This window comes from Mustela nigripes, chromosome 8 (genome assembly GCF_022355385.1).
Source record: "Mustela nigripes isolate SB6536 chromosome 8, MUSNIG.SB6536, whole genome shotgun sequence".
Classification (NCBI taxonomy): Eukaryota; Metazoa; Chordata; class Mammalia; order Carnivora; family Mustelidae; genus Mustela; species Mustela nigripes.
This window is the reverse complement of record NC_081564.1, coordinates 22,458,937-22,474,109: the sequence shown is the minus strand read 5'-3', so window position 1 is coordinate 22,474,109 and position 15,173 is coordinate 22,458,937. Positions and strand designations below refer to the sequence as shown.

At 37.3% G+C, this 15,173-nt stretch overlaps 1 long non-coding RNA gene and 1 pseudogene across 9 annotated transcripts in view; one reads left to right on the top strand and one right to left on the bottom strand.

Moving 5' to 3' along the window:
• LOC132023318 (uncharacterized) overlaps positions 1 to 15,173 on the top strand; it is a 101,923-nt gene that overhangs the window by 5,274 nt on the left and 81,476 nt on the right. For 2 of the 9 annotated variants that reach the window (XR_009405930.1, XR_009405923.1), the window contains exon 2: positions 11,889 to 11,975. The exons of the other annotated variants lie outside the window; for them this stretch is intronic. This is a non-coding gene — a long non-coding RNA (uncharacterized LOC132023318). The remainder of the gene's footprint in view (positions 1 to 11,888; positions 11,976 to 15,173) is intronic. 9 annotated transcript variants of the gene reach the window in all.
• On the bottom strand, positions 6,738 to 7,059 carry LOC132023718 (HIG1 domain family member 1A, mitochondrial-like; annotated as a pseudogene).

Genomic DNA, 15,173 nt, shown 5'->3' with positions numbered 1-15,173 from the left:
ATGGGAGGGAGAAAGAATTTCAAGGAGACATCATTTAGAGATTTACTGTGACTTACACCTAAGAAAACTGTCCCAGAAAGCCAGATTCCTGTGAAAGCTGTATTCTCAAATGTGCCAGGGGCTACATTAACTTTGGTCACGTCAGTACACACCACAGAAAGATTTACTATATTAAGTTGCATTGAAAGAGTTCAAAATATGACCTTATCAATAATCTGTGGACATCTCTCCCCCTTTGTTGAAGAGTGCCTATACATATGACATGCTCAATAAACACACATCGAATGAATGCATATATGTTGTTAGAAGAATCCCAGATAATCCCAGTGATGTACTGGGTATGTTCAAATTATACATAATGGGGTTGATCTTTGAAAAGATGCATTGCAAATTTCTCTTTCTGTTAGTATTATTTTTCCATTTATCGTAATTTGAAATCAGTGTCTTTTTTTGTTAGCTTTTTATTCTAGTATACATACAGAAAAACATCCTCATTCTTAAATGTACCTTTTATTTACATATAAACAAAATTCACCACTTTAAAGTGTACAAATAAGTGGTTTTTAGTAAAGTTAGAAAGTGATGTAATCATCACTGCTAATTCCAGAGCATTGTTATCACCCCAAAAAGAAACCCCATGCTTTAGCAGTCACTCCCCATTTCTTCCTCCCCTATCCCCTGTCAACAATTAATCTACTTTTTGCCTCTATAGATTTGACTATTCTGGATATTTCACATAGGGGGAATCCCACCATATATAGCTTTTTTGTGTCTGGCTTCTTTCATTTGGTGTAAAATTTAAAGTATGTTACTCATGTTATAGCATGTATCAGTGTATCAGGACTTCATTTCTTTTTATGGCTAAATAATGTTCCATTGCATGTATATACCACATTTTGTATATCTCTTCATAAGTTGATGGACATTTCGCTTGCTTCCACTTTTTGGCTATTAAGGATAATCCTCCTGAATATACATTTTCCAAAGAAAATATACAGGTGGTCATGAGACACATGAAAAGATGCTCAGCATCTCCAATCATCAAGGAAATGCAAATCAAAATCATAATGAGATATCACCTCACATGGGTCAGAATGGCTGTTAGCAAAAAGACAAGTGTTAATGAGGATGTGGAGAAAAGAGTTAAAAATTTTTTTAAGTTTTAATTTACAGGCACCTGTGTAGCTCAGGTAAGGGTCTGCCTTCAGCTCAGGTCATAATCCCAGGGTCCTCAGATCAAGTCTCACATCAGGCTCCTTGTTCAGCAGGGAGTCTGCTTGCTTTCCCTCTGCCCCTTACACCCTCATGCCCTGGCTTTCTCTCAAATAAATAAGATCTTAAAAAAAAAAAAGTTTTTATTTTAATTACCTGGTGCTCATCACAACAAGTGCACTCCTTAATCCCCATCACCTGTGTCACCCATGTCCCATCCGCCTCCCCTCTGGTAATCATCAGTTTACTCTCTATAGTTAAGAGTTGGCTTCTTGGTTTGTCTCTGTCTACCCTCCCCTTTGCTCATTTGTTTCTTTTTTTAGATTCCACATATGAGTGAAATCATGTGGTATTTGTCTCGTTCTAACCACCTTATTTCACTTAGCATTATACTCTCTAGCTTCATCCATGTTTTTGCAAATGGCAAGATTTCATTCTTTTTTAATGGCTGGTATATATATTACCACATCTTCCTTATCTATTCATCTATCGATGGATATTGGAGCTGCTTCCATAGTTTGTAAATAATGCGGCAAAAAACATAAGGAGTGCATGTATGCCTTTGAATTAGTGTTTTTTGTATTCTTTGGGTAAATATTCCATATGGCGATTGCTAGATCATGGTGTAGTTCTATTTTTAACTTTTTGAGGAACCTCCATAATGTTTCCACAGTGGCTGCACCAGATTGCATTCCCACTAAGAGTGCAAGAGGGTTCCCTTTTCTCCATATCCTTGCCAACACCTGTTGTTTCTTGTGTTGATTTTATCCATTCTGACAGGTGCTGTGTCATTGTAGTTTTGATTTGCATTTCCTTGATGATAAGTTTATTACTATTTTTAAAGATTCTATTTATTTATTTGAGAGAGAGAGAGAGAGCATGCACGAGTAGGGGGACGGCCAGAAGGAAAGGGGCAAGCAGTCTCCCACTGAGCAGGGAGCCCAGCATGGGACTTGAGCCCAGGATCCTAAGATCAGCCAGAAACAGAGGCTTTAGTGACTGAGCCAGCCAGGCAACCCCACTAGGGTAAATTATGGTGAATATCTTTTCAGGTGTTTGTTGGCCATCTGGGTGTCTTCTTTGGCGAAATGTGTTCATGTCTTCTGCCCATTTTTTTTTTTTAAGATTATTTATTTATTTATTTGTAAGAGAGAGAGAGAGTGAGAGCGAGCACAGGCAGACAGAGTGGAGCAAGGAGCCTGATGTGGGACTCGATCCCAGGACGCTGGGATCATGACGTGAGCCGAAGGCAGCTGCTTAACCAACTGAGCCACCCAGGCGTCCCAACTTCTGCCCATTTTTAAATTGGATTTTTCTTTTTTGCATGTTGAGTTTTAGTTCTTTATATATTTTTTATTCTAGCCCTTTATCAGATATGTCATTTGCAAATATCTTCTCCCATTCCATAGATTGCCTTTTTTTTTTTTAATTTTAAATTTATTTTAGAGAGAGCGCACACAAGCAGAGGGAGGGGCAGAGGGAGAGGAGAGAAACTCAAGCAGATTCCCTGCTGAGTGGGGAGCCCACTGGAGGCTTGATCTCACCACCCTGAGATCATGACCAGAGCCAAAATCAAGGCTGCCCTGTAGGTTGCCTTTTAGTTTTGTTGATTGTTTCCTTTACTGGGCAGAAGCTTTATATTTTGATGTAATCCCAGTAGTTTATTTGTACTTTTGTTTCCCTTCCTTTGTGGGGCCTATCTAGAAAAAAAGTTGCTATGGCAGATGTCACAGAAATTCTAGGATTTTATGGTTTTGGTCTTACATTTAAGTCTTTAATCCGTTTTTGAATTCACTTTTGTGTTTGGTGTAAGAAGTGGTCCAGTTTCATTCTTTTGCATGTGACTGTCCAGTTTTCCCAATATTTGTTGAAGAGACTGTCTTTTTTCCATTCGATATTCTTTCCTGCTTTGTTGAAGATTAATTGGCCAAATTGAGGGTTTATTTCTGGATTTTCTGTTCTGTTCCAGTGATCTACTTGTCTATTTTTGTGCAAGTACCATACTATTTTGATTATTACAGCTTTGTAATATAACTTGAAGTCTAGAATTGTGATGCCTTCATCTTTTCTTTTTAAAGATTGCTTTGGCTCTTTGGGGTCTTTTTTGGTTCCATACAAACTTTGGGATTATTTGTTCTAGTTTTGTGAAAAATGCTCTTGGTATTTTGATAGGGATTTCATTAAATATGTAGATTGCTTTGGGTAGACACTTAAACATATTTGTTCTTCCAATCCATCAGGGTGGAATGTCTCTCCTTTCTTTATGTCATCTTCAATCTCTTTCATCAGTGTTTTATAGTTTTCAGAGTACAGGTCTTTTACCTCTTTGGTTCCATTTATTCCTAGCTATCTTAACTACATTTAATGTAGTTGTTAATGGGAGTGGTTCCTTAATTTCTCCTTCTGTACTTCATTATTGGTGTATAGAAATGTGACAGGTTTCTATATATTGATTTTATTTCTTGTGACTTTACTGGATTTGTGTATCAGTTCTAGCAGCTTTTTGGTGGAGTCATTTGTGTTTTCTGTGTATGATATGTCATGTACAAATGGTCAAAGTTTTACTTCTTTCTTACTGATTTGGATGCTTTTGTTGTCTGATTGCTGTGGTTTTCAGTACTATGGATTTTCAGTACTATGATGAATAAATGTGTTGAGAGGGAAGGCTCTCGAAAATAGTGTTAGTTGTGTGCTTTTCATAGATGGCCTTTATTATGTTAAGGTATGTTCCTTCTAAACCTACTTTGGTGAGGATTTTTATCATGAATGACTCCTGTACTTTGTAAAATGCTTTTTCTGCATCTATTGAAATATCATATGGTTCTTATCCTTTCTTATTGATGTGATGTATCACATTGATTGGTTTGCAGATATTGAACCACCCTTGCAATCTAGGAATAAATCCCATTTGATTGTGGTGAAATTTTTTTTAATGATTTTTTAAAATGTATTGTTGGATTTGGTTTGCTAGTATTTTGTTGAGGACTTTTGCATCTATGTCCATCAGACATACTGGCCTGTAGCTCTTTTTTGTGGTCTGTTTACCTGGTTTGGTATCAGGGTAATGCTTGCCTCATAGAAGGAATTTGGAAATTTTCCTTCCTTTTCTACTTTTTGGAATAATTTGAGAAGAGTAGGTATTAACTCTTATTTACTTATTTTATTTTATTATTTTTTTTTAAAGATTTTATTTATTTGACAGACAGAGATCACAAGTAGGCAGAGAGGCAGGCAGAGAGAGGAGGAAGCAGGCTCTCTGCTGAGTAGAGAGCCCAATGCGGGGCTTGATCCCAGAACCCTGGGATCATGACCTGATCTGAAGGCAGAGACTTTAACCCACTGAGCCCCACCCAGGCGCCCCTTAACTCTCATTTAAATGTTTGGTAGAATTCACCTGCAAACCATCTGGTCCTGCACTTTTGTTTCTTGGGAGTTTTTTGTTTTGTTTTAAAGATTTTTATTTATTTGTTTGACAGAGATCACAAGTAGGCAGATAGGCAGGCAGAGAGAAGAGGGGGAAGCAGGCTCCCTGTGGAGCAGAGAGCCCAATGTGGCCCTCGATCCCAGGATCCTGGGATCATGACCTGAGCTGAAGGCAGAGGCTTTAACCCGCTGAGCCACCCAGGCGCCCCTTCTTGGGAGTTTTTTGATTATGGATTCAGTTTCTTTGCTGGCAAGCAGTCTGTTCAAATTTTCTATTTGTTCCTGTTTCAATTTTGGTAGTTTATATATTTCTAGGAACTTACCTATTTATTCTAGGTTGTCCAATTTGTTGGCATGTAGTTTTTCATAATATTATATAATAATTATATTTCTGTGGTATATGCTGTTTTAAGGTTTTAAATTATTGTGTTTTCATTTTCAGTTGTTTCCATGTACTTTTTATTTCTTCTTTTATTTCCTGGATGACTCATTAGTTGTCTAGTAGCTTGCTATTTAACCTCCATGTATTTGTGGTCCTTCTAGATTTTTTTCTTGTGGTTGACTTCTAGTTTCATAGTGTTTGGTCAGAAAAGATGCATGGTATGACTTACATGTTTTTTAACTTGTTGGGATCTGTTTTGTGGTCTAATATGTGATCTATTCTGAAGAATGTTTTGTGTGCACTTGAATGTGTATTCTGCTGTTAGGATGGAATGTTCTGAATATATCTGTTAAATCTATCTGGCCCACTGTGTCATTCAAAGCCATTGTTTTCTTGTTGATTTTTTTTTTAAGATTTTATTTATTCATTTGACAGAGAGAGAGCATAAGCAAGGGGAGCAGCAGAGGGAGAGGGAGAAGCAGGCTCTCCAGAGAGCAGGGGAAGACTGATGTGGGACTCGATTGCAGGACCCTAGGATCACGATCTGAGCCGAAGTCACCCCTGATTTTCTGTTTAGTTGATCTGTCTGTTGTTGTGTGTGGAGTGTGAAAGTTCTCTACTGTTATTGTATTATTATCCTTTCTGTGTGTTATTAACAGTGTTATGTATTTGGATGCTCCCATGTTGGGTGCATGTCTTGTTCTTTCTTCTTGTTGGGTTGATTCCTTATGATACAGTGCCCTTCTTTGTCTTTTTGGCTTCATTCTAAAGTCTGTTCTGTCCAGTATAAGTATTGCTACTCCAGCTTTCTTTTGACATCCATTTGTATGACAGAAGTTTCTCCATTCCTCTCACTTTCAATCTGCAGGTGTCTTAAGGTCTACAGTGAGTCTCTTGTAGGCAGCATATAGATGGGTCTTATTTTTCTTTTCTTTTTTTTTTTTAATCTATTGTTACTGTGTGTCTTTTGATTGGAGCATTTTGTCCATTTACATTGAAAGTAATTTTTTTTTTGCATTTAAAAAATTACTCTTCATTTAACCTTTGCATTTGTACTTAAAATATATATTTTTTTCAAGATAACATTTAAAAATTATTCAACTACAATAGCAGCATAAATATAACTCTGCAATTACAAAAAAAGCTAAACTGGGATCCACAGTTAAGTTATTCTCATATTTACAAGTATGATTCTGAAATAAATACTACTTCTAAGCAGCTGTTATCGGCTTTTTAGGTTTGGTTTAAATATATGCATTTTTGGTTGTGGGGAAGCTTATAATGTTATATTCCATCCTCTGTTCTGAAAGGGTTAAGGGCCAACCGGCCCTAAAAACTGAAGTACTCAATCAGTCTGCAGAACAGGCGGAACACAGTTAAACGGGATTCCTACATAACATCAAAAGCATGTGATATCTGCAGCAGTGATATTCTGCAGCAACTCGAAGTACTTCAGGATTGGCAAATTGTCCACTTTATAAATGATTTTATCAGAAGAGTTTAAGAAGGAGCATATTTTACCACTAGCAACTACATTTTAAACTGACATGTGCTAATTTAACTCTCCTGAATGACCTAGCTAATTACCTGGTCACTAGTAATTTGGCAGAACAAGCTTGCAAGAAAGGAGGCCGATACTTAAATTACGGTGTTAATTGTGTGACCCATTCAAATGATTTATTTTCAACATAAACATATAAACTCAATATGAGATGCCTAATTAAAGCAGCACCACCAACAAAACCAAGAGAGCTTCTCTTATTCTAAGGTTAGGCTTTGCCCAGAATTCCTTATGAGTGCAATAGCCCATACTGAGAGTCATTGCTCCCACAACAAAGCCTTGGGCTGCCACAGACATGTGGATCAGGTGAACAGACATTTTAGTATTTCCCCTGCTCTTCAGTTTATATAATCCATTTGCAACAATTGCTGCAAACCCCGCCATTCCAGCGGGAACATGCGGTGCCTCTGGTTTTTCGGATAAGTTTAGATCCCTGATCTTCATCATATGAAGAAAGGAAAACAACTATGCCAGTTGACATAGTGACTGAAGAATCCTCCTATAATAACAGGACTTAGGCTCCCAATATTAAAAGTAGTTATTGATAGATAGATATTATTGCTATTTTATTTCTTGTTTTGTGGCTGTTTCTAAAGATTTTCTCTGATTCTCTTATGTATTTTTCCTTTCATCGTTTCCTGGTTTTCTTTAGTCATATATTTGGATTTCTTTCTCTTTATTCTTTGCATACTTTTAGTGGTTTTTGATTTGTGGTTACCATTAGTTTTTGTATATATCTTCTGTATTAAGCAGTCTATATTAAATTGATAGTTAAGTTTGAATCTATTCTTCACTCCTGTCCTCCTCACATTTTAGATAAATAGTGTCCTATTCTACAACCTTTTATTTTGTGAGTTCCTCGAGTGATTGTTTTTACAGGAATATTTCTTTTTAGGGGCACCTGGGTGACGCAGTCTGTTAAGTGTCTTTGGCTCAGGTCATAATCCTGGGGTCCAGGGATGGAGCCCCAGTTTGGGCTCCCTGCTCTGCAAGGTGTCTGTTTGACTCTCTCCCTCTGCCCTTCCTCCTGCTTGTGCACTCGTACTTGCTCTCTCTCTTTCTCAAATAAAATCTTTGGGGTGCCTGGGTGGCTGAGTTGGTTAAGTGACTGCCTTTGACTCGGGTTATGATCCTGGAGGCCCAAGATCGAGTTCCTCATTGGGTTCCCTGTTCGGTGGAGAGTCTGCTTCGCCCTCTGACCCTCCCCATTCTCATGCTGTGTCTCTCTCAAATAAAATCTTTAATGAATGAATAAATAAATAAATAAATAAAATCTTTAAGAAAAAGGAAAAAAATATTTCTTTTTATTGCTTTCTTTTTCCTACCTTCATACTTTATTTTTGGTCTTTCCACTGATAGCATCCCCTTTAATATTTCTTACAGAGCTGGTTTAATGGTCATGAACTCCTTTAATTTCTGTTTGTCTGGGAAGCTCTTTAACTCCTATTCTGAATGATAGCCTTGGTGGATAGAGTATTCTTGACTGCATGTTTTTCCCTTTCAGCACTTTGAATTTATTATGCCATGCCTTTCTGGCTTAGATAGTTTCTGCTGAAAAATCCACTGATAGCCTTATGGGGTTTCCTTTGTATATAACTGTCTTCTTTTGTCTTGCTGCTTATAACATTTTTTCTTTATCACTATATTTTGCCATTTTAATTACACTATGTCTTGGTTTGGATCTACTTTTGTTGATTTTGTAGGGGGTTCTATGTGCCTCCTGAATCTGGATATTTTTTCCCTTCCCCAATCTAGGGAAGTTTTCAGTTATTATTTCTTCAAATAAATTTTCTAGCCCCTTTTCTTTCTCTCCTTACTCCTATAATTTGAATGTTACGATGTTTTGGGGAGTCACTGAGTTCCCTAAGTCTGTTCTTATTTTGCATAATTCTTTTTTCCGTCTTTTGTTCCGCTTGGTTACTTTCCATTACTGTGTCTTTCTCTGCTTCTTCTAGGCTTCCATTCCATCAAGTGTGTTTCTCATTTTATTTATCGAGCTTTTTGTTTCTGCTGTATTATTTCTTATCTCTGTGTTAATGATCTCACTGATAGCCTCCATTCTTTTCACTGATAGCCTCCATTCTTTTCTCAAGTCCAGTGAGTATTCTTGTGACCATTGCTTTAAATTTTCCATCAGACATGTGACTTATATCTGTTTCACTTAGATCTCTAGTTGTAGCTTTGTTCTGTTTCATTTGGGACAAATTCATCTGTTTTTTCATTTTGTCTAAATCTTTATGCCTGTTTCTCTGTGTTAGGAAAGTCAGCTATGTCTCCTGTTCTTGAGAGTAATGGCTTTGTGAAGAAAGAGGTCTTGCAGTGTAGTGTTTCCTGTTCCCCAGTATGTCACCCTTCTGGGAGTGTCTCCAATATGTGCTGCATGCACTCTGATAGTATGTCCTGGCCACTTTATCCTTCAGGTTAGTTACCTACAGAGGCTCTGTTTGCCTGTTGGAGGCAATGTTTGGTCCCTGGTTTGAGAGTGCTACGCTTTAAATAGGTGTGCTCCGGTCTGCTTGTGAAATGAGACTTGTTGCCACTGCCACTGGAACTGGGGCATCACAAGACTCCAGGGTCAGGAGATGTGGATTTGTCAGGGATTTGGGCTAGTCGTCTTGGGGAGGGGTCCTGCTGCACTGGAACCTAGATGTGACTAGGAGGAGTGGTTCTTCTGGAGCATGGAGGTTGCAGAGCTTGTAAGCAAGTGAGGTAGCAAGTGTGTTTGTGCTGTGCTGGTTCACATAGGTGTCCCTGTGGTTATGCCAAGGGAAGGGGAAGGGAAATGCCCCAGGCAGTTCCTTTGTTCCTGGAGGGGGTCTCTCTGTGAATGCTGCCACCCTAGGAAATGCTCCAAGGTGAGCAACTAACCTCCCCACTCTGTGCTCCAGGTGCCCTTCAGATCATTGTTTCCATGCCGTATGTCTGTGGGCTGTTTGCCTTGCCTTTTCTCCAAGAGCAGCGCCAGTGTCCTCTGAGCTCTCCCAAACCCAAGCACACTGACCTTTAAAACTCCAGGCTTAAGCCCCGGTGGTTGGAAGAACTTATGAAATTTGGGCCTTTCCACTTTCCAAGCCAATAGCTATGAGGATATGTTATCCCTGTGCACTCCCCTGTATGCTAGTCTGTCTCTCACCCTTCTCATTGACCACAGCTTCCTTCCCACTGCAGGGGCCCCAATCCATTTCTCTCCCAAACCACGTGTCTATACTTCCTATTTTCTCTTCCATGTGACCTCTGCCTTTAGTTGTGGAGTTTGTTCTGCCAGTCTTCAGATCAATGTCTGGGCTATTTCAGATGATTTCATAGTTTTCTAATTGTATTTGTGGGACAAGGTGAGCCCAGAGTCCTCCTGCTCTGCTGCCATCTTCCCCTCTTGTCTATTGAAAGAATAAAATCTTGCCATTTGCAACAACATGGATAGATCTAGAAAATACTGTGCCAAATGAAATAAATCCAAGAAAGACAAATACTGTGCGATTTCACTTATATGTGGAATATAAATAAATAAATAAATGAACAAATAAAGCAAAATGGAAACAGACTCATAAATACAGAGAATAAATTGGTGGTTGCTAGAGGGGAGTGGGGTTGAGGAATGTGTGAAGTGAAATAAGTAAAGGGGATTAAGAGGTAGAAACTTCCAATAATAAATATGTCATGAGAATGTAAACTGAAGCATAGAGAGTATAGTCCGAAATACTATAATAACTTTGTATGGTGATAGATGGTAATTATACTTACTATGGTGAGCATTTTATTATGTACATAAATGTTGAATCACTGTATCATACATCTGAAACTAATATGTTATATGTCAACTGTACTTTAATTCTAAATAAATAAGAATAATCCTGCTATGAACATTTGTGTGCAAGTTTTTGAGTGGATATATGTTTTCATGTCTCTTGGGTATACATGTAGGAGTGGTATTGCTGGACCATATGGTAACTCTTAATATCTAACTTTTAGAGGAACTGCCAGACTGTTTCCAAAGCAGCTGCACCATTTTACATTCCCATCAGCAGTGTATGAGGGTTCTGATTTCTTCACATTCTTGTCTCGTCATTTCCATCCCCCCAGCTTTTTTTTTTTTTTTAATAGTTGTCATGGTGGGTATGAAACGATATGCCATTGTAGCTTTTATTTGCATTTCCTTGGTGACCAAATGGTGGTGAGCATCTTTTCATGTGCTTCCTGGCCATTTGTATTTCTTCTTTGGAGAAATGTGTATTCTATCCTATGCCCACTTTAAAATCGGGTTATTTGTGTTTTTCTTGTAGAGTTGTAAATGTTCTTTATATATTCTGGATACAAATCCTTCATCAGGTATATAATTCCAAAGTATTTTCTTCTATTCAGTGGGTTATCTTCAGTTTCTTGATGATGTCCTTTAATACACAGATGATATTGATTTGTTTTTTTTGTTGTTGTTGCCCGTGCTTTTGCTGTCATATATGAGAAACTTTTGCCAATCCAAGGTTATAAAGATTTGTGCCAGTGCCTTTTACTGAGAATTTTATACTTACATTTTAGATCTGCAGGCTATTTTGAGTTAATTTTCATATATAATGTGAGGTAGAGCTCCAACTTCTCTTCTTTTTGTATGTGAATATCCACTTATCCAAGCATAATTTGTTGAAGAGACTGTTCTTTCCCCCATTGAATTGTCTTGTCTTCTTTGTCAGAAATGAATTGACCATAATTGTGAGGGTTTATTCCATTTATTATTTTTCCATTTATTATTCCATTATTCCATTATTCCATTTATTATTTTTTCATTGATATATATGTCCACTCTTTGCCACTACCACACTGTCCTTATTATTGTAGCCTTGTGATGAGTTTTGAGATCAGGGATGTTGGAAGTCTCACACTTTCAACTTCATTCTTTTCAAGATTGTTTGGCTATTCTGGGTCCCTTGCAATAATTTTAGAATCAGTTGTCAGTTCCTGCAAAAAAGGCAACTGGGATTTTGATGGGGATTATATTGGATCTAGACTAGGGAGTATTTCCATTTTAATCCATGGACGGAGTATCTTTCCATTTATTTTGTTCTTTAGTTTCTTTTAGTGATGTTTTTGGTGTACAGGTCTTGAACTTTTTTAAATTTACCTTTTAAAATTTATTCCTGAATTTTTTATTCTTTTTGATGCTTCTGTTTGCCTTCTTGGACTGCCATAACAGAAGAAGCACAGACTGGGTGGCTTAAACAACAGAAAAGTATTTTGTCACAGTTCTGAAGACTGGAAGACCAAGGTCAAGGTGTCAGCAGGTTTGGTTTCTTGGAGACCTCTCTTTTTTACTTGCAGATGGCCACCTTCTCCCTGTGTCTTCATGTGGCTTTTCCTCTGTGCATCTGTAGAGACAGAGATCAATCTTTGGTGTCTCTTCTTCCTGTAAGTACACTAGTCCTATCATATTAGATCCTAACCCTTGACCTCATTTAACTTTAATTACTTTCTTAAAGGCCCCATCTCCAAAAACCTTCATAAAGACCCCATCTCCAAATATAGTCAGGTTGGGGATAGCACTTTAATATATGATTTGGGGCACAGTTCAGTCTATAATAATGCTAATATAAGTGGAATTGTTTTCTAAATTCCATTTGCATATCATTCACTGCTACTGTATAGAAATAATTTAATTAGCTTTTATGTATTGATCTTGTATCCTGCAACCATGATGAAATAGCTTATTAATTCTTACAGATTTTTGCGTGGATTTCCTACATAAAGATTATGTAATCTGCAAACAGATAATTTTCCTTATTTTTAATCTGGGTACCTTTTGTTTTCTTGGCTAATGCCTGGCTATAACTTCTAAAACTGGTTTTTATTGTTGTTTTTGGTTAGTTTTTTTCTTTTTTAAGATTTTATTTTTTAAAAGATTTTTATTTACTTATTTGAGATAGAGCATAAACAGGGGGAAGGGCAAAAGGAGAAGCAGACTCCCCACTGAGGGGGGAGCCCCATGCTGGACTCTATCCCAGGTCCCTGAGATCATGACTTGAGCTAATGTCAGACACTTAACCGACTAAGCCACCTAGGCACCCTACCTCTGGTACTGTGTTGAATAGAGCTGTCACATTAGAGCTGTGAACATTTTTGCCTTGTCTTGACCTTAGAGGAAAGCATCCAGTCTTTCACCATCAAGTATAATGTTCAGTGGGGTTTATCATAGATGCCCTTAATCTGGTTGATGAAATTTCCCTCTAAGTTGAGTGTTTTCATCATGAAAAGTTGTTGGGTACATATATTGAGATCATCATGTGGCTTTTGTTCTTTAGGCTATTTTTTTAAATGAAAATTTTTTTAAGTTTTTTTTTTTTAATTTATTTGACAGATCACAAGTAGGCAGAGAGACAGGCGGAGAGGCAGGCAGAAAGAGAGGAGGAAGCAGGCTCCCTGCTGAGCAGAGAGCCCAATGTGGGGCTCCACCCCAGGACTGTGGGATCACGACCTGAGCCGAAAGCAGAGGCTTTAACGCTCTGAGCCACCCAGGTGCCCCTGTTCTTAAGGCTTTTAATATGACGTATTAAATTGATTTATTTCCATGTATTGAAATAACCTTGCAATCCTGGGATAGATTCCATTTGGTCATGGTGCATAATCTTATATGTTGCTGGATTGAGATTGCTAGTACATTTTAAGGACTTTTTCATCTTGCATTCATAAGGAGTATCAATCTCTAATTTTTTTGTGACTTTTAAACATGCTAGGAAATGTTCTTTCCTCATTTATACTTTGCAAGAGTTTGTGAACTCCTCTTTATACATTCAATACACTTCCAGTGAAGTCACCTGGTTCTGGGCTTTTCTTTTGGGAAGTTTTCCGATTCAATTTTTTGCTTGTTATAGGCCTACTTTAGATGTTCTTTTTCTTCTTGGGTAAGTTTTAGTAGTTTGGATCTTTATAGGAATTTATGTATTTCTTTTAGGTTATCCTATTTGTTGGCATACATTTGTTCATAAAATTATTTTATAAATCTGTTTCCGTCAGGTTACTAATAATGTCCCTCTTTTCATTTTGATTTTAGTAATTTGAATTTTCTCTCTCTTTTCCCTTGGTCTTTCTAACTAATAATCTGTCAATTTTGTTGATCTCTTAAAAGAACCACCTTTTTATTTCATTGATTTTTTTTTTCTATTGTTTTCTGTTATTTCATTTATTGCTGCTCTAAAATGTATTATTTCTTCCTTCTGCTTGCTTTAGATTTAGTTTGCACTTCTTTTTCTATTTTCTTAAAGTGTAAGGTTATATATGTAATTAATTTGAGGTTTTTCTTTTTAATGTAGCACTTGGAGGGGCACTAGGTGGCTCAGTGGGTTAAAGCCTCTGCGTTAAAGCCTCTGCCTTCAGCTGGGTCATGATCCCAGGATCGTGGGATCCAGCCCCGCATTGGCCTCTATGCTCAGCAGGGAGCCTCCTTCCTCCTCTCTCTGCTTGCCTCTCTGCCTGCTTGTGATCTCTGTCTGTCAAATTAATAAATAAAAAAATCTTTAAAAAAAAAATGTAGCACTTAGAGCTGTAAAGAAATACTCCTCTGAGTATGTAGCTGCATCCCATAAATTTTTGCACCTTGTGTTCTTGTTTTCATTGACCTCAAAGTATTTTCTAATTTACCTAATGACTTCTTTGACCTGTTTGTTATTTCGGAGTGTGTTGTGTGATTGCCACATATTTGTGAATTTCTCACATTTCCTTTTGGTTATTTATTTCTTATTCTATTATAGTCAGAGGACATACTTTGTTTGATTTCAGTCCTTTTAAGTTTATTGACAATTGTGTTAAGACCTAACATACTGTCTGTTTTTTAGAGTGTTCCATGTGTACTTGAGAATGTATGTTCTGGTGTTTTGAGTGGAGTGTTCTTCAGATGTCTCTCAGGTGTAGTTAGTTTCCAGTGTTGTTTAGGTCTTGTTTCCTTGTTGATCTTCTGTCTAGTTCTATTTATTATTGAAAGTAAGGTACTTACTTATTGTTGTCTTATTTCTCCCTTTATTTCTATACTTCTTTGCTTCATGTATTTTGAGTCTTTGTTGTTAGGTAGGTATATGTCTATAATTATATATATTCTTGATGAATTGACTTATTTATTATTAATTGTCATTCTTTATCTCTAGTGACAGTTTTTTTGTGTCAGAGTCCACTTTGTCTGATATAGTACAGTCACTCCAGCTCTCCTTTGAATATTGTTTGTATGGTTCATTTTTTCCCCATCCTTTTACCTTCAATCTATGTGTGTCATTGATTCTGAAGTATGTCTTTTATAGATAGAATATAGTTAGGTCATGTTATTTTTATCCATTCAAAAGAGCAACCTCTGCCTTTTGATTGGAATGTTTAGTCAATTTACATTTATAAGTAATATAATTACTGATAGGTAGAATTTATGTTTACCATTTTACTGTTTTCTTATGTTATATCTTTTTTTAAGATTTTATTTATTGGGGCACCTGGGTAGCTCAGTCGTTAGGCATCTGCCTTTGGCTCAGCTCATGACCTTGTCAGGCTCCCTGCTCTGCTGAAAGCCTGCTTCTCCCTCTTCCACTTGCCCTGCTTGTGTTCCCTCTCTCGCTGCCTCTCTCTTTGTCA